General features: G+C 39.8%; 1 protein-coding gene across 5 annotated transcripts in view; it reads left to right on the top strand.

Moving 5' to 3' along the window:
* SPATA17 (spermatogenesis associated 17) overlaps window positions 1–14,823 on the top strand; it is a 241,485-nt gene extending 226,662 nt beyond the window's left edge. For 2 of the 5 annotated variants that reach the window (XM_043486167.1, XM_043486172.1), the window contains one exon: window positions 2,684–3,037. The gene's annotated coding sequence lies outside the window, so the exon portion shown is untranslated. Of the gene's footprint in view, window positions 1–2,683; window positions 3,038–9,301; window positions 9,604–11,072; window positions 13,239–14,065 lie in introns of those variants that run through there. The other 3 variants (XM_043486168.1, XM_043486169.1, XM_043486170.1) reach the window with 3 other exon arrangements.
* Window positions 14,824–20,152: the final 5,329 nt, after the last annotated feature.

The following is a 20,152-nucleotide window of genomic DNA, read 5'->3' as shown; positions in this document are numbered from 1 at the left end:
TACACAAGGGGAAATATGAAATATTCTGAGCTAATAGAAAAACATACATATAATGCCAAATGGAATTACAGTTTCAAGGTTTATAAAGTATCATTACCCATTGGAGTATTTATCTAGTATTCATGTTTCACAGCATGAAGTAGCCTAAATAAAATTTTTCATATCTGTATGACTTCAGGTTTTAAAGCAAAGATGTATCCTGTTCGTAGTGGCAAGGTTGAAAACAACTTGAATATTCACTAGTATGTGAGTGAAGTTGCTCAGACTCTTTGCGACCCCATGGACTGTAGCCTACCAGGCTCCTCTGTCCATGAAATTCTCCAGGCCAGAATACTGGAGTGGGTAGCCATTCCCTTCTCCAGGGGATCTTCCCAACCCAGGGATCGAACCCAGGTCTCCTGCATTGCAGGCAGATTCTTTACCCTCTGAGCCACCAGGGAAGCATGTACTAGTATATGTTAAGTTAAATGATAGACACATAAAATGTAATACTGTGACGATGTTAAATATGTTAACATAGATCTTTCCCTATTAATTTGAAAAAATGCCTACAGTATACTTCTAAGAGAAGAAAGCTGGATTCAAAGATAACTGTGTAGTCTGATTTCATTAAATATATATATATATATATATGTGCATGCATGTATGTGTACACATACACACATATATAATGTGTATATATATGTAAAAAACAATTGCATGTGCTTATTTATTTATTACATATGTATGTATGCATTTGTGTAAGGCAAAAGTGTTAATGGTAGTTATCTCTTGATAGTGAGATTAGGGGTAGCTTTTAGGGGGATATTTCTTTATGGTCTCATTTTTTGAAATTTTTATTTAGTCAGACAGGAGCAAATTGTAAAACAAAACACTCCAGAAGGAACTACTTACTCTTCCCTACCAATTACAAAGATGTCTTGACTTTATTCTACTCAATCATAATAATTTAGAGACAATTATCTTTTTTTTCTGAAGACAAAACAATGGCTGGCTAAATTATTTATAAGACAGGATGAGCAACAAATGTTTCACATTCCTTTTAATTAAAAAGAGTGCACAATACACAAATATGTGAGAGACATTTTTAAAAACTGTTCATTCACTCTTCTCTGGGATTTTTAACTATTTTGTGAATTGAAAATAATATCAAAATGTCATCTCCTCCTCTTAGAAAGGAAATTGATATCTAGCATTTAATTTTGGTAAGTGATGGGTAGCAGGCTTAGCCAATGCTCTTCTATTAAGATTTCATTTCACCAAATACAACAAAGTGCTTCTGCTCTTTGTAAAGAAGGCTGAGTTGGGAATACTTGTCCCAGAGTGTTGAATAAAGATGCCTTGGTAATTTTGAGAGCTATCTATTTGATTGCTTCAGCTTCAAGGTAGTTCATCACTTCGCTATAATTCACCCAACGTTGTCTCATCTCATACACCCATATTACACTTTCCCATCAGTCCGATTAGAAGTACTGATGCCTTTATCAGATTAATCTCCCTTCCTTTTAGCATGTCTGAATTTAGGATAAGCAGAGCCAACACCTAACCATTATGATTAACGCAGTAAGACTTCAGCCTCTGAAATTGCTCAGAGTGAGTTAGATTTTAAGCACATATATCTCTACTCTCTGATTAGGATGATTCCTTTTAATTTCTTTAATTTTGTATAACCACTCACTTTTGGAACCTTTGATAGTTTCCAAAAGGCACCTTTGTCTAAATCAGAAGGTGCTGTATCCCATCAGCTCACTCTGCCATCTTTTAAGCTCCATTTATCTTTCCAGGTGGAAACGTCTCTTTAAAGGTTAGAGTGGAGTAAAATTAGCACCGTGAGATGAACTCATTGGTTAGTCCAACATCAGTGTGAGTTTTCTGGCATGATGAGCTTTTCACTTTTCTCCTGTCTTTTTTTGTGATGGGCTTTGGCCCAAGCTATCATTCTGCTAAAAAGTGCAATTGTGAGGCCATATGAGATTAATTTTAATGGAATTATTTGTTATGTGTGAAAAGCAGAGTACTTGGTTCCACTTTTCATAAGAATTTGGCATGGGCTTGACTCAAATCATTAAGAAAAATAAGTTTGGTTAGTACCTGAATTGAGAAAAGGGTGAAATCCCATTTTTTTCCCCCCCAAAGGAAATAAGGTCTCAGCAGCTGTGTAAGGAAAAAGGATGATACATGAGGGGAGGGTAAGAATCAGGTATAGAAGCTACATATGTGCCTGTTGGGGTTAAATTTATATTTCAACGAGAAAAGTTACTGTACCTGGTCATTCAGGTTGGCACTATGTGAATTCATAAGCCTCAGTTTAGTCATAGTGAACTGGCAATAAACAAAAAACAAAAATCAAAATATCTGTAGTGTTTTTATCCTTTGACTAAAGATGATGTAACAAACCACTTACCTCTAGGAAGACATTCTGCTGTAGTTATTTTATGACTGAGGCAGGCTGGCTGAATGCTCCCTGAGACTAATGGCACACACCATCCATGCTGTTGACCAAGACCTGCAGAGGTGTAGACAGAGATCAGAGAAAAGAGTGATTCTAGCAGGGTTAGGAATGAGTCAGGTCAGTTAAGCTCGGACCCTTAACTGAGCTTAACTCTAAGTGAGGAATATTTAAATAGAGAATTTGCGAACTCCTGTTATTTCTCTTCTTTCAATTTTGCTGTTTTGATTTTAGACAACAAGACAAAATGTAAAAATGAGATTATGGTGTGAAGTGTGTTGAATAGAAGACCCCACTGCATGGAATCCTGGATTCTACTTTGATGGCGCCTGAATAACCTTGGCCCACATCTATCAGCCTCTGAAATATTTCCCATTCTCTCTCTCTCTCTCCTCTCTCTCTGTTCTCTCTCTTCCTCCTTCCCACATCTGTCCAAAGAAGAAATTGAAACCATCTCTGGTTCGTTCAAAACTCTTCAAGTCTAAAAGGAACATACAAATGAGGATCCTACAGAAAATACACTTAAACCATAATTATTATGATTCAATAAATGTAATATCTTACAGCTGACTACTCATGAATTAACTCCAGTGAGGGGGAATATATATATATATATATATATATAGTGTAGTGGGTCTTTTACCTCTGAGAATGTCTGTCACAACCATAACCCCTGGTGACCAGAAGTACCATAAATGATTCCCCTGAAATGGCCTGACACCATTGCCCTAGTCACAAGTGGTGAGCCAGTGTTGGGAGCCCAAGAAAAAGGGCAGCTAGCATGAAGAGTGAGTGATAAATGGTTTGAAGAATGAGTGGTTTGAAGTAGTTTGGTGTGAAGGCTGTGCTCTGAGGGAAACAGTGATTTGTCAGACCAGTTAGAACCCTCCTGGGATGTTGAACTTGAGACACATAGACCAATGAGGATGGAGCAGATATGTAGACACCCTCAGATACAAAAGACATTTGCAGTTCTTTGCTGAACAGAGAGCATCTGCTTGTGAGCATCTATCCAGCTCATTGTCTTCACTTAGTAAGTGACTTCTGATTGAAAAACAAGTATCTGACTCATTAGATTATGAAATTTAGAGTATTCCTCCTGACCCTTTGAATCTTTAATAACAATTAACAATCTGCTAGATATTTTGTAGATCCTGGGCCAATATTCGTTAATTCTGACCTTAGCATGAACTTGTAAGACAACTGCTGGAATTAGAAAAAGTCTGAACGTTGCCTACTTCAAAGTTACATGACAAGTCTTATGATTCAGTCTGTAACGTTGCCCTCCTCATTATGATAGTCTAAGCTAGAATTTTTTAAACTGTTTGGTTTTATGAGGAATTATGTAAGAGCTTATAATTTGTGAAGTTTTATATAAAGAGGATTAAGAAGCCAAGACATCACTTTGCCAGCAAAGGTCCATGTAGTCAAAGCTATGGTTTTTCCAGTAGTCATGTATGGATGTGAGAGTTGGATGTAAAGAAGGCTGAGCGCCAAGGAATTGATGCTTTCAAATTGTGCTGGAGAAGACTCTTGAGAGTCCCTTGGACAGCAAGAAGAGCAAACCAGTCCATCCTAAAGGAAATCAGTCCTGAATATTCATTGGAAGGACTGATGCTGAAGCTGAAGCTCTAGTACTTTGGCCTCGTGATGTGAAGAGCTGGCTCATTAGAAAAGACCTTGATGCTGGGAAAGATTGAAGGCAAAAGGAGAAGGAAGTGGCAGAGGATGAGATGCTTAGGTAGCATCAGGGACTCAATGGACACGAATCTGAACAAACTCTGGGAGATAATGAAGGACAGGGAAGCCTGGCATGCTGCAGTCCATAGGGCTGCAAAGAGTCAGACATGACTTAGCAACCAAACAACAGCAACATCTGAAAAAGATTCATTTTAAAAAAACATTGTCAATCCTTTTCTTTTAAAAAACAGTTACCATTCATTTAGAACCAAATTTGATAAATATGTTGGGAATTATAATAAGTGTAGGTTTGTAGAAAACTCAAATAAGTAATAATAACAAACTTTTAAAAATAAGACATTTATTGCAAGGAGGGATTTGCTACACTTCAGGATGGGGGAATAGAAGTAGAATAGAAAAATATGTTAACAGGTGTTATGAATTATCTTGTGCTGTGAGGTGTGAGAAGTTGAGTAGAAGTAGCTAGATTCAGAACAGATCCGAGTCCTTTGACACTTGATGCACTGAGTCTGTGCGTGCATGTGTGCTAAGTTGCTTCATTATGTCTGACTGTTCGGGGCCCCATAGACTGTAGCCTGTCAGGCTCCTCTGTCCATGGGATTCTCCAGGCAAGAATACTGGAGTGGGTTGCCATGCCCTCCTCCAGGGGAGCTTCCCGACCCAGGGTCACGTCTCTTATGTCTCCTGCACTGGCAGGGAGGTTCTTTACCACTAGCGCTGCCTGGGAAGCCTGCATTGAGTTCGTACCAGATGACAAAATGGATGATTCAACTATCAAATTTCATTTACTCTAGAAGCGACTGATGAAAGAAAAAAACAGGATGTTCTTGGTGAGTGGGGAGTATACAATTTGGCCTCTTGCTGTGATGGTTTCTAACTTTACTAAGCCTAGTTTCACTCTACCCTGATTATTTTTTTCTTTTTTTATAGGATGTATTACTTTATTGTAATGGAATAAATAATTCCTGTTCTCTTCTAATAATAATCTTAGGAGACTGGAATCTTATTATAATTGTGCTACTTGTACTCACAATATTCAGGGAATCCATGCTTTTAAAATAACTTTCACCATTAGATTATGAACTATTGCATAGCCTTAGTGCTCCAAAGTTACCTGTCCTGGAAATTCAGAAGCAAAATTGTGGGTAATAGAGAATTGTGAATTGTCTGCTCTGGTCTGCAAGTTTCACATGTAGTGATCTACCTTCCTCTCTATCCTTCTCTCTCTCTCATAACACTACACCCAAGAAAAAGAATTCCTGCTGTTGACATAGCCTTGAGAACTGCAAAGTATTTCATGATTCAGAATTCCAGTTTTATCTGTCTCACTGATACCCAAACTCTTGAATGATTCAAGTGCTCTGTAGCCAATCTATGTAATATATTCGTTTTTCACCATCCCACACCCCTGCCTACCCCATACATACGTTTCTGATAACTATAGAGGTATCCAGATGAACCAAATATGACTTCACATTGAAGAGAAAGAAGAATGAGATATGGCATCTTATTAGAGAATATAACTGGGGGAAGCAGTCTGTTTCTTCTGAAAAACGACTTAACTGTCAGTTCATCAACTTATATGTACTTTCTTTCCTACATTCCCTATATGAGCTACTCAAGGAAATTAGCAAGTGTTTGATGAAAACTGGTGATGACTCCATCACCCATCTTATTCACCAAAATTAACTTTGTATGAGTATTGACCACTAAAACATCAAGGGCACTGTGGGTGTTCAAAGGCACATACCTTGAGAGCATTCAGAATGGCATGAAGTTCTACCCTGGTGTTAGAGCAGACAAAAAATACATCATCGTCTGTATTCATTTGCTCAGGTAGCCGTAACAGAATAGCAGACTGCATGGCTTCAACAACAGAAATTTAACTTCTCACGGTACTGGAGGTGGGAGTTCAGTTCAGTTCAGTCGCTCAGTCGTGTCCGAACTCTTTGCGACCCCATGAATTGCAGCATGCCAGGCCTCCCTGTCCATCACAAACTCCCAGAGTTTGCTCAAACTCATGCCCATCGAGTCGGTGATGCCATCCAGCCATCTCATCCTCTGTCGTCCCCTTCTCCTCCTGCCCCCCAATCCCTCCCAGCATCAGGGTCTTTTCCAATGAGTCAACTCTTCGCATGAGGTGGCCAAAGTATTGGAGTTTCAGCTTCAGCATCAGTCCTTCCAATGAACACCCAGGACTGATCTCCTTTAGGATGGACTGGTTGGATCTCCTTGCAGTCCAAGGGACTCTGAAGAGTCTTCTCCAACACCACAGTTCAAAAGCATCAATTCTTCGGTGCTCAGCTTTCTTCACAGTCCAATTCTCACATCCATACATGACTATGGAAAAACCATAGCCTTGACCAGACAGACCTTTGTTGGCAAAAAATGTCTCTGCTTTTTAACATGCTGTCTAGGTTGGTGGGAGGTTCAAGATAAAAGCGTCGGCATGGAGTATTTCTGGTAGGCATCTCCTCCTGGCTTGCAGACTGCTCTCGTTGTACCCTTGCATGGCCTTTCCTGTCTGTACAGGCACACTCCGCATCTCTTCCTCATCTAATGAGAACAGCGGTCCTCATGGGTTTAGGGCTGCATCTTTAAGACCTCATTTCAACTTAATTACCTCCTTAAAGTTTCTTTCTTTAAAGGCATTCACTTTAAGGATAGGGCTTCGACATATGAATTGGAGGGGGTGGAAGTCACATTCAGTCCATAACATCATCCCAAAGAGGGAAACCTATCTTCGACTTTATCACACAATAGACTAAGGCGATTGGCACTTCCATTAACCGTTGTCCAGAAGCCAAAGTAAATCTTTTTTTTAAAGAGCATCTTGAGTCACTACATGTTTCATAAGCAATGAATATATGCAATGAAAAACAAATGAACAAGAAAAAACCTAGGAAGGGGAAAAGCCTTAATGAAATGGAAATGTTATCTACTTGATAAAGAGTCCAAAATTCCGGTCATAAAGATGCTAACCAATCTCAGGGAAAGAGCGAATGAACTTGGAGGGAACTTCAACAAAGGGATAGAAAGGATAATAAATATCAAATGAAAGTCACAAAACTAAAGAATATAATAGCTGAATTGAAAAATACTAGAGGAATTCAACAGCAGCCCAGATGAAGCAGAAAAAGAATGAGTGACCTGGAAGTCAGTGCAATGGAACTAGTATAGACAAAGTAGAAAAAAGAAAAAAATAATTTTAAAAGTGACGATAACCTAAGGGACCTATGGGACAACATCAAGTGGAACAACTTTCACATTATAGGGGTCTCAGAAGGAGAGAGACAGACAGAGGCAGAAAACTTATTTGAATAAATAATGGCTGAAAACCTCCCTAATCTTCCTGGAAGAAGATCCAGGAAGCCCAGGGAGTTCAAATAAGATGAGCCCAAAGATATCTACACCAAGACACATTTATAATCAGACATTAAAAACAGAGAATCTTTAGCAGCAAGAGAAAAATAACTTGTTCCATACAAGGGAACCCCTATAAGAGTGGAAGGGGATGGGAGGCAAACAAACCAAAACCCTGGAGAGTACCATTCTCTCTGAAGATGGCATCTACTCCCCTGCCCCACCTATGAGAAGGCAGACCCAATACAAGAGAAGCTGGACATATTTCCAAGAAAATTCTCTACTTTAGGTGCTGACAAAGATTTCAGTTGTCAAAACGCTGTGAAAACCATACAAAGTGCAACCAGACCTGGGTTCTTCCCTTGGTTGGCAGTTTGGGCAACTCTGATGGCCGTTGCAGGGGGCTCTGTCACTCAGCTCTCCATGATCTTGGCACCATTTCTTAATCTCTCTAAACCTCAGTTTTCTCATCTATAAGAGCTAGAGTAATAATACTTTCCTCTCAGGATTATTAAGAGGACTGATTACATGTTAAAATCACTTAAGGCTATGCCTCTAAATTCAGCAAGTGTCTCAATAAATGATCATTGTTATTATTATTTTTATTGCCAGTGTCCTCCCTGAGGATAACTGAAAAGAAAAAAGGGCGACAGCTTGAAACAAGGACACACAGCTACTGCTTTCCGTGCTCATATTTTCCTGTCATCCCTATCTTTCTCCTCTCCCTGTAACTGACTTCCCATCTTAAATCTTCTCCTGCTATCACCCTGCGAAAGGCTCAGAAGTCACCAACAGTTGCTTAGAACGAAAATGGGAGTAGAGCAGCTGGAAGATCTATTTCTATTTCTGTTATACAACTTTGAGTCTCCAAACTCATTTTTTTTTTTCCTCATAGAAACACTATGAAACCTGGTCCTTTGTTTCTAAAATTTTGTTCCCCTTTTAGAGAAATTGGGATGTGTGTTGGATTGGATTTTTTGGAGTAGCCTCGGACACCTAACCACAATAAATAATGTAGAATTATTTTCAGAGGTAGGTTATTTTCAGGGAAAAATTATTGTTTTTTGAAAAATGAAGTTCAAAGAAAATTTGGTACATACCTGTCTTTTGACATGGGACTTCTTGTGCCACATTATTAAGACTTAAATTTCATACATGTGCAAAATGTTCAGGGTAATCTCCTAAAGTGAAAATCCATATGTAATTGCATTTTCATTTTATCTTTCATTACTCAAACTACAAACACACATAAGAAATAGAGCATTTTACATTCAAAAATCCCTGATCCCATATTTTGATAATATTCAACTGCAAAAATAAGAAAAATAAGAGACAAGCCTTGACAGAGAGATGTAAACCTTAAGGGTAAATGAGAAAGTAAATAAGAATCAAAAATTTATTTTACTAAATTTCAACCATCTACAGTTGATTTCAGATATTCACGATGTGTTTGGATGTACTTATCTATCTGGCTGTTTGACTCAATATTTACACTGAAAATCAGTGATATTCAATAATTAAGCATCATTTGCTTGGTGTAGTTCAAATGTTCAAATTATTCTAATTAATATTTCCGAAGTCATAAGGGTAGAATTTGTTATCCCCATATTCAGATGAAATTAAGCCAGAACAAGTAAACACATGTCACATGGAAAACAGCAAAATTGGGATTGGACTCAGGCCTAGTACAAGTTGTCAGCTCAGGCTCTTAGCTGTTATTTTGGAACGGCACCCCTGGTGGTGGTTGCTAAAAGTCCTCCAGAGGCCATGCCTTTGTTTCTTTTGCAGGAAACAGCATCCTGGAACCAAGAGCCTATTATCAATCTACTCCTTCCTTTTCGTGAACAGTTTCACTCTTTGGCGCAGATCAAGGTGGTGATGGTGATCTCGTTTGCTGTACTTTTTAAGGTTCAGCAGAGCCAGCCCATTTCCTTGTGCCACTGTTATGAAGGAAGAAAGTGTTGTGTTTTTGTTTTGTTTTTTCATTGCACCGAGTGACTTCATTTTATAAGGCAGGGCAAAAGCAAAACAGCAAGAAAAGGAACATGAAATCTCATTTTGAGAATAAAGAAAACAATCATTTCAAACAGTCCATAATTATGTATAAGTACATGTGTGTAGAATAAAAATGTAGAATGCAATTAAAACACTTGAAGTATCTCAACAAAAATTACACATGGGAATTCTGTGGTCCCACATCTTTACTGCCATTCTCTCTCAAGTCACTGGCTTATTATACCAGAATATCCTCCCTTTAAAGAAAAATAAGCAGAAATAAAGAGACCAAGTCAGCATCAAGAAGAGAAAAAAAAGTGAGAATAACATATTGGGAACAGAAACTGCAGTCTAACTAGTGCCTCCCCACCTTCATTACCATCCTTCCAAATAAATCTCCCTGCTCCTCTTGAGCTGGCAAATAAAAAAATCAACCCACAAGATATATGTGTGTGCTTCTCCTGATGAGCATCACCATCCATCTCCAGTACGTCCCACATGCCAGTTTGAAGATGGGCTAGAGGGAGAATTAAAGACTTCAGAAAGTCCACAGCATAATCAAGAAGGCTTTTTTCTTCTGACTACACAGCTTTCATCTCTGTCTTCTGTGATTTTCTCCCCATCTCCTTCACTCTGTGGCAAAGACCCTGATTGCTGATGGGACATTAACTGATCATATAGTTAACCTTCCAGGGCAACCAATTGGTTTCAAATCTATGGTACCAAGGCCTTTGATAAGTTGCATTTTGGCAAGGACTGTTAATTCAGGTATATCCACATTTACACATTAGAATCTTTTTTTAAAGATTTTTTTTTAATGTGGACCATTTTAAAAGTCTTTATTGAATTTGTTACAATATTGCTTCTGTTTTATATATATATATATATATATATATATATATATATATATTGGCTTTGAGGCATGTGGGGGTCTTAGCTCCTTGACCAGAGATCAAACCCACAACCCCTGCATTGGAAGGTGAAGTCTTAACCACTGGACCATGAGGGAAGTACCAGAATCTTGAATTCTGAAATTTTAAAAGATGTCCAGTTTCAACGTATTTTCTTAATTAAAAAAATCTTTTAAAATACTACGGCAGGGTGCAGACATTGCCTCTAATTGGAATGAAATTTCAGTGAAAGTACTGAACATATTTACCTGAAATTGTTAGATGTTTTTCTTTATTTTTATCTCAATACAAGAAACACTGCTCTCGAAGGTGATTTTTTTCATTGCTTGAGGTTTGATGGCTTGTGGTAAATTTCCTAAAAATTCATTGATTCTAACTTCTCACACCTGCTGGGACTGTTTCTAAGATATACATATCCCTGCTTGAGTATTCCGAAGTCTTGAGAATAACTGCCTCTCAGGAGAGTATGTTCCATTCAGGGTTTTTAAAATTATGTAAGATTTCTTTGTTATCTGAAGTCTAAGACTTCATGTATTGGTACTAATTCGGTGCTTTACAATGAATTGAGTTTCTTGTTCATATACTGTCCTTCAAGCAATTGGAAAAGATTCCATGACTCACCTGAGATTTCTTTTCTCCTTAAATATCCTTAGGTTCAAGAACTTCATGCTCAATTTGTCTCTACCATTCCCTCTCCATGGCAGACATTGCTAATCACCATCTTCATTTCTACCGACCAGAGCTCAGAATCCTTCTCTACAGGGTCCCCACACGGCCACTCTTCCATTGGAACTGGAATGTGATGTGCTAAGTCCCTTCATTGTGCCCAACTCTTTGCAACCCCATGGGCTGAGGAGATTCCAGGCTCCTTTGTCCATGGGGTTATCCCAGCGAGAATACTGGAGTGGGTTGCCATTTCCTCCTCCAGGGGATCTTCCCTACCCAGGGATCGAACCCATGTCTCCTGCATTGGCAGGCAGAATCTTTACCAGCCTTTGGAATGTGAATTGAACCGTGAATTTAACCCTATTTGTTATTGTTGGGATTTTGGTTTCAATATGATAAAATTCAGTGAAGAGGAAGGTGGAGAGTGGATTAAAGCTCTTTAATAATTTGAACATGCTCTAGTTTGGGTACTGGTCCAAGGTTGATGTCAGTGTTTCCTTCGAATTAAATTAAAGAATTACATAGGATGTCAACCATGCCCTTGATGATGCAGATTCCATTAAAAATAACTGTTTCTGAGCAGATCATTGGAAGCAAAATACCCATATTTGGCAAGAATCTCGGTGCTAGATTATTAAGAGAACAAGGCAGTAAAAGTGAATGACTGAGTGGTATCTGTAAACATTATGTCAGAACTTTTGTTTGGCTTAGTTTAAGAAAGGATTAATTAGTTTCTATTCATTTTTATTCAAGTCCATATATTTCACAGCTTGTGTCAAACACCTCCAATCCAGAATATCCTCCCTTGACAGCTATATATGCTTTCTGTTCACAGCAGGTTTCATTTAGGAGAGCTATTTCTTTATGAAATACTGAAAGGAGGTTTTTAGAAGAAAATATTGCTTAGAAGCTTAATCTCCTTTTACACTCATCGTCACCTTCTGCCAAGAGGACTGGAGAATGTTCTATCTTTGTTGCATGAGATCATGCTCATCTACTGCCAAACTTCAGAGAGGCCACCCAGAGTACATATTTCTCCATCTGTCAGCACCAGGAAGCCTTTGCAATTTATGGATGGATAATTATTAATACAAGTTTGTGGCTCTTTCTCTGGGTGCAAGTCTCTGGGAAGAAGTTAGGGTGTGAAAATGGAGGGCCTATCTGTGATAAATCAGCGTTAAACTTGTTAGGTCTTATTTTTTTAATAGTCAAGTTGCCTTCAAACAATAACAAAGTGCTCAGTTTCTCCCCACTTGATCTATATATTCCATATATGCTTGCTGATGGCACAGACCAAATAAACATCAAGTATTTCTCCTTATGGCTAGAAATCACTATAACAAGAGTTTGTTTACCTAGAACGATGGCCCAAATGCCTTTATTTATTAAGAATGGAAAAACTATTACGTAAGTAAATTTTCCATTGAAAAAAAAAAAAACAAAACAAAACCAAAAACTCCAGGGAGATAGTTGGCCTGAAAGAAGGCCTTGGTGGCGAAATGGGTAAGAATTCTTGATAAAGAGTCCTGTTGACTCAGAGAATGTTGGTACCATGTAAATCTTGCTGAAGGGCCTGGTTTAGGAGGGAAGATGATTAAGTCTGTCATAAATTTACTTTGAAGTGAGTGTATGATATGTCAGTGAAAATGTTCTATAGAATGTGAAGTTATGAAGTGGTGGTTCTGGTGAAAAGTCAGGACCCAAAATATAGATTTAGGCATCAATCAGAATATAGATTAAGTCTGAATCACGGACGGAATTAGTTCACCAAAGTAGTTAAAAAGGAAGCCTAGGAATAGAGCATAGAAGAGAATGTAAAGGGGAAAAAGTGGAATAATGTAGACTGTCACAGAGGCCTAAGAAAAAGAGAGTTCAAAGAGGCCTTTATCATCACCTTCAAACACTATCCATGAATATGATGTCAGATGGTTAGAGAGAATAAGCTTATTTGCATTGATTTTCTTTATCACTGATGCTTTCAATTGCTTCCAGTTTCATCCAGTAACCAAACCATTCTCACCGATTTTTGTAATGTGCTTCTGTCCATGGTTATAATTCAGCTGTGCTGTGCTGGGCTTCATTGCTCAGTCATGTCTGACTCTGTGACTCCATGGACTGCAGCCCGCCAGGCTCCTCTGTCCATGGGGATTCTCCAGGCAAGAATACTGGAGTGGGTTGCCATGCCCTCCTCCAGGAGATCTTCCCAACCCAGTGATCGAATCCAGGTCTCCTGCATTGCAGGCAGATTCTTTACTGTCAGAACCAACAGGGAAGCCCAAGAATACTGGAGTGGGCCTATCCCTTCTTCAGGGGATTTTCCCGACCCAGGAATCGAACTGGGGTCTCCTGCATTGCAGGCAGATTCTTTACTAGTTGAGCTACCAGGGAAGTCCATAATTCAGCTAGGTCATCATAATTATGACATGAACTTAGAAGTCCTCTTGACTAAATGTGATGGTTGCATCATCTCTATTTCATGGCATCTCTGAGTTCCTTAGCTAAGGATAAGAATGGAGTTCTGGTTATGAAATGAAATCCCTTTAAATGTAACACTACTTGATTGTTAAAAGTAAGGTTTAGTACTTTGGGATTATTAACATAGCACCACAATAGACTGAGCTAACTAGTTAAACATTTGATTCAAGTTGCACTGTACGTGCCTGATTGATTCAATGCTAATGGATCAACAGGTTATTACTTTAAAGAAATATATATGTATGTGTGTGTGTATATATATATGTGTATATATATATATATAAAGTATATAGTTCCTTTTAACAACTGGTTGTTAGCAAAGAGGAGGACAGAAAAGACAAATATTAATATATGGAATGTGATTTCTTCCAAGTGACTTGCTGAATAATGTAAACCTTTTGCTCATTGGTTATGATGTTGATCCATGTTGTGAAAATTGTGCTCCTAATTAGACAGAAGACCCAGTAAACTCTTCACTTTTCTGTTTTCCATCTTGGCTCTTCAGTCCTGCAATTGAGTTCCTGTTCATCATGGCAGAGATCAACTAAATTCTCAGAAACAGATGGTGTTCCCTTTACTACCAACTCATCCCTCTATAGTTCTACCGTTGGCAAGGCCAGATGGAGTCACATCCTGAAATTAAACTTCTCACCAAATTCTTATAAAGTAAGCAGACGTGTTATTAATATGGACTTCTGGACGTGGAACAATACACAGAGATGATTGATTAGAAATTCTAATTAAAGGCAGCAGTGTGGAAGGACTGAAGCAGTGAGTTCATTCTGAAAATAAGGAGCAGATTTATATCCCGTATTCTTTGAGTCACAAAACTGAATCAGGAATACATTCTCAGGTGGTTGGCCAAATGACCGTTGCTTGCTTGTGACTTGCATTTATCCTCAGACATCTAAAACTGCCAACAGATAAATCCAGCAGAACTCATATATGATATATTAAGTCTCAGGAATATTTTTTTACTTGGGTAGAGAAAAGTTGGAGCCAACTCAAACTTCTCTTAAGTCTACTGGTGTTTCGTTATCCAAAATTCACTTTAAAAAGCAAATCTAATGATATGCTTCGTGTGACAAGGAGCTTAGAGAGGTGCTTCACTACAAGAATTAGGAAGAAAATATTTGTTGTCCCCATGGTACAAACTGTAAAACCAACCCAGAGCAGAATGGAAATATTCAAAGCTACAAAGCTACAGGCTGGTTTCATCTGAGTTATTCCAAGTCAAGTCATTATTTAAATACCATTTTTAGTAACTCAAGCTCAGTTATGTGTTTTTTTTTTTTTTTTACATCCTCTTAAGAGAACATTTGAAAACAGTAGACCATGACAGGGTTCCATTATGTAAATATATAAAATATTAAAAATATATCTATTTTAAAAAAACAAATGAATCACTCAATGAATGCATACAAGAATGAATGAATGGGAAGGTGACTTCAAAGGCATGAAGTTTACAAACATACCACTGTTATTCCATGTTTTTGTTCATTTGCTAAGTTGTGTCTGACTCTTTGTGACCCCATGGACTGCCAAGCTCCTCTGTCCATGGGATTCTATAGGCAAGAATACTGGAGTGGGTTACCATTCCCTTCTCCAGGGGATCTTCCTAACCCAAGGATTGAACCTGCATCTCCTGCATTGGTAAGCATATTCTTTACCACCGAGCCACCTGAGAAGCCCATGGAGTATTATGATGCAGCCAAATAAAGGCTGGGTTCCAGACATGCTATCAGCCTAAGCTAGCATCGATGCAGGTTACTGGAAGAGAGAAAACTATCTGTCACCCTGGATCTCTAACAATAAACAAATTTACTTCAAAATCATTCACAGTAGTAAATTATGGACTATGTCCAAAACCTGGCATTCATTTTTCCTCATTAAATAAGTCTTTGAAAAAGGCTTTAAATCATTTAAAGCATCTGATCAAACAGGCTGTCTATTCACATAGCAGTTTATAAGTAAACAATATTTAAACCTACTTAAGGAGATTTCCAAATAACCCAAGGTCTAGAAGAGGTCGTCTGTTTCTGCCTCTGTGGGATGTAACTACCTTTCAGCCCCTACGAGTCTCTAAGGCATGAGGTCTTGTAAACTCACTAATATTTAGGATGCTTTGGGGGACATGACCACATCATTCCTGCTGTTTCTTCTTCTTCAAACCTTTATTACAGTTGTCAAGGAAATCTGAAGATTTTTCAAATGTCTAATCTCCCTGTCATGTTTTTGAGAGGTTGAATTTAGACACCTTTTTTTTCACCCTGTCTTTGCTCAAAAAGGCCCAGGATGACAGGCCCACAGAGGCAGAAGATGGAAAAGGGCATTGAAAGTTCTTTTAGACTTTGGTAAGCTGAGAGTGATTAAAAGGAGAAAGGAGATTGAATGAGATCACTTTCCCAAAGCTTTACATGCTCTCTGATATAATGCTCTCCAAAGAGGCTTGTACAGTGAAGTCATTTTGGCTTTGGGGCTGTGCTTAGTGAAAGCCATGGATTTGAAGGAGCTTTCTGAATAGAGCTCTGTGGTAATACATCAATAAATCTGACCTATCATTGAGAGCAGCGTTTTTAATAGCAGGCTTGGCAAGGGAAACAAAATTTACAGATTACATGGCTACTTTATTTCATAGGAAAAAATAAAAACAATTGTGCAATCCCTAATCCCTCTGAAATAAGTTACTTTGCAATGACTCGTAGACACCAGAGTGTATTAGTCAGGGTCTAATCAGGATACAAAACCATGTAGCAATTGGAATGTGAGTTTAACATAGAAAAATAGTAACCATAATGTAAGACTGGAGTGCCAAGGGTGGGCTAGTCAGAAGTATTTGCATGTGTGTGCGTGCTCAGTCACTCAGTTATGTCTGACTCTTTGCGACCCCATGGACTGTAGCCCACCAGATTCCACTGTCCATGGGGTTCTCCAGGCAAGAATACTGGAGTGAGTTGTCATTTCCTCCTCCAGGGGATCTTCCTGACCCAGGGATCAAACCCGTGTCTCCTGCGACTCCTGCATTGGAAGGCGGATTCTTTACCACTGAGCCACCTGGGAAACCCTGTAAGAAGTACAAAGAACTCTAAAGAATATAGGAATAACAGACAAAAAAGCAGCCACTAGCCCCATGGTTAATACACTGCATCTAAGGAAGAGAAGCTGCCTGCTGGGGCTTTTGGTGGACTTGACTCTGGCTCAGGATTCTGAACCAGCAGAAAGTTGCTGTAAGTCTATCATTTAGGGTGCTGGGGAAAGCTCTTCACAGGAGGTGGCTCTCTGGAACTGCTCTGACTGCAAAACTGCTGTGGGATGTGAGGGTTCCTGGCGGTGCTGCTGACTGCCACACACTGCAAGGGTCAGACACTGGAAAGACTGTGGTGCAAGAGCTGGGTGCTCAGAAAGCTGCCCATACTGCTGAGGCCAAACTGCCCATCCTTCAGGAATCAGATGCTGAAGATGCCACCTATACCACAGGGGGCTTTCCAGGTGGCTCAAACGGTAAAGAATCTTCCCGCAATGCAGGAGACCCACTGGGTCAGGGATCTGCGTCAGGGATCTGGGTCAGGGCTCAGGAAGGTTCCCCTGGAGAAAGGAGTGGCTACCCACTCCAGTATTCTCACCTGGAGAATCCCATGGACAGAGGAGCCTGGCCGGCTACATTACATGGAGTCGCAAAGAGTCGAACATGACTGAGCAATTATCACTTCACTTCATACCACAGGGGGCTTCCCAGGTGGTGCTAGTGGTAGAGAATCTGCCTGCCAATCCAGGAGACACAAGAGATGTGGGCCTGGAAGGTCCCCTGGAGAAGGGAGTGGCTACCCACTCCAGTATTCTTGCCTGGAAAATTCCATGGACAGAAGAGCCTGGGGGTCTACAGTCCCTGAGGTCGCAAAGAGTCAGACACTACTGAGCACATCACACGCCCACATGTACCATAGGAGTCTGGCACTGAAGAAGTGGCGTGTGCCGTGGAAGCCTCAGGCTGGAGGGTCGCAGGAACCAGTGCTGGAGAAGTCACCCAAGTTGGAGGCGCAGCCCCCGCTCTAGGAACCTGCCTATGAAGCCAGGAAGGGCCTTCCTCCCTGTGACTCTCTATTGCCCTCTTCTGACAGCACTTAACATCCCACCAGACAGGTGACAAAGGCAGACCGCTTACAGGTTGGGCATGGAAGTGGGAGCCGAAATGTCACGAACTGATAACTGGCAGAATACATACTTGAATGCAGCTCCTATACTTGGGATAGTGTTCTTTCATCTGCGAAGAATTCTTTCTGATGCTTGTACCTGAATGACTGCTCGGGAACATTACCCTCTACTAGCACCTCCAACCATCCAACAAAGTTCACATCTTTATCACCAGTATAGATGATAGCTTCTATACAAATATGTGTATGTAACTTAAATACAATATATGTATGTCTATAACATGCTGGGGAATCCATCCAACTCTTCACATTCCTATTTCTAAATACAGACACACCCCCTGCCCCGGTTTGAAACTGTCCCTAAATGATCATAGGTCAGTGTCCACATGACACCAGGAACAAGCTTCTGGTTGTTCTTTCCCAGTGGAGTCACAGAGATAGCACTTATTTCTCCCGGTAATGCTACATGGAGGACACATTGCCCATCAGGGAAGCTCACTTGAGCCTTGGTGTCCAGGGTCTTTACTGGACATCAGTCTCAAAGATTCATAGATGTGGCTGACCTCCAGCCCCTCCAGAGGTCAGTCGGATACCCCAGGGCCCAAGGTCTCCAACATAAATCACAGTGTTCTCTTAGTGACGCTATGCTAGCATATGGCACATGTGCCATGGCCCAAAGTCCCCAGGTACATGAGGGCAGTCTCACTGGGCACAATAATCCAAGGGCTTATGGGTTACTTCTCAGGAGTCTGAAAAGACCCAGAACCTTCCTTGAGGTGTGCACAGTGTGACCAATCCTGAGTAAATCCTTTACTATTCATTTGACCTCGGTCTTGGCCTAGTTGCCTTCCTCTATAAACTAAGGCAAGATGGACCAAGATAATCTGGCTCTAAAGGAACACACTGATTCATTTATTTATTTATTTATTTATTTTTGTTAAGCAACATAGTAGTAGAGTAAGCTTTTAAAGACCACTCTCAATACAAAGACTTTTTTTTTTATGTATTTCTTACAGTTAAGTGATAGTTCTCTTTATCTTTGCATCAGTAAAGACAAATGGCATTTTTTCAAGCCACACTCCCTTCTGGCCCTTCCACTCTGCCTAATATCCCCACCCAAATCTCTGGAAAATGAGTGTCCCTCAGGAGACTGTGAAGATTAGTTCAGGCTAATTGCTACTGGATAAGTAGTGTTTAGCAGCTGTTTAAAATAAGAGGAAAAGGGAGATGAGTTTGTTTTGCAGCAAAAAGAATTTAAGGACAATTTGCTAACTAAGAAGAACATGAAAAACTAAAGAAGTTAGCAAGGTTTATGGAATCTCCTGGTCTAGGGGAAAAAAATCAGAAAGTGAATTCCTTTAATTTTCTGGAGAGTTCAAGTTTAGATCTAAGCTTATGAAGATGTTGGGTTTGTTGTTCTTGTTGTTCTCCTAGGCTCAGAAGCTAAACCACATCCAAAATAAACTCAGCAGATCAGGCTGCAAAGCAGAATAGAATGTTTCCGTAAACAGAACATATTTATAGTGCTTACCACTTCAGTTTCAGCTGGGGTTGAAGGTGGGTTAATTGTGGAGTATTGTATTGAAGTTATTTGGGAAAAGAAATGCTAAAACATAGAGGTATGTTTTGAGCAGGATCAGGTAATTCTGTTCCAAGGAAGCCAAAATGAATCTGAGAGCCATGATTGCCACACCCTCAGAGAAGGAAATTTTCTACTCAAAGAGCAAGGCAATCAGTACCCGGGTGAGCAGGTAAGTTTGATTCTACATTGTGTGTGTGTGTGTGTTAGCTGCTCAGTCATGACCAACTCTTAGCAACCCCATGGTCTGTAGCCCACCAGGCTCCTCTGTCCATGGGATTTCGCAGACAAGAGTACTGGAGTGGGATTTCCCAGGCAAGAGTACTGGAGTGGGTAGCCATTCCCTTCTCCAGGAGATCTTCCCCACCCAGGGATCAAACCCAGGTCTACCGCATTTTAGGCAGATTTTTTACCATCTGAGTCACCAGGAAGCCCTAATTCCACTTTGGGGGAGGCCAGTTAACATCCACTACATGCCATCACCTTACAACTGACTGGTACCCCCTTCACTGGTTTTATAGAGTGGCATCTTTAGTGGATGTAGGAGGCCGTTACAAGAAATCATTACTCCAGGAGTAGGCTAGGACAGTGTATTACTAAATTTCATCCTGGAAAGTGGGAGGCAATGGCCAATTCACAGTTTGTATAATTCTAGAATGATCCCATTAAGTTAAGATCTCATCTATTATGAAAATGAGAGAGAGACAATGACACAGAACCTAACCAGGGAAGAACTGCTTTGGGCCTAAGCAAAATCAGCATTAAATTCACTAAGATTTTAGTTCCAGACCCAAACACAGATCATCAAAGATGCATGGAGTAAGAAATGGTAAATACATCCTTTTATTAATGTATCGAGAAG

The sequence above is a fragment of the Cervus canadensis genome, chromosome 13, assembly GCF_019320065.1.
Source record: "Cervus canadensis isolate Bull #8, Minnesota chromosome 13, ASM1932006v1, whole genome shotgun sequence".
In the NCBI taxonomy this organism is placed as follows: domain Eukaryota; kingdom Metazoa; phylum Chordata; class Mammalia; order Artiodactyla; family Cervidae; genus Cervus; species Cervus canadensis.
Note: the sequence above shows the minus strand (reverse complement) of the source record. Positions and strands in the feature narration are given on the sequence as shown.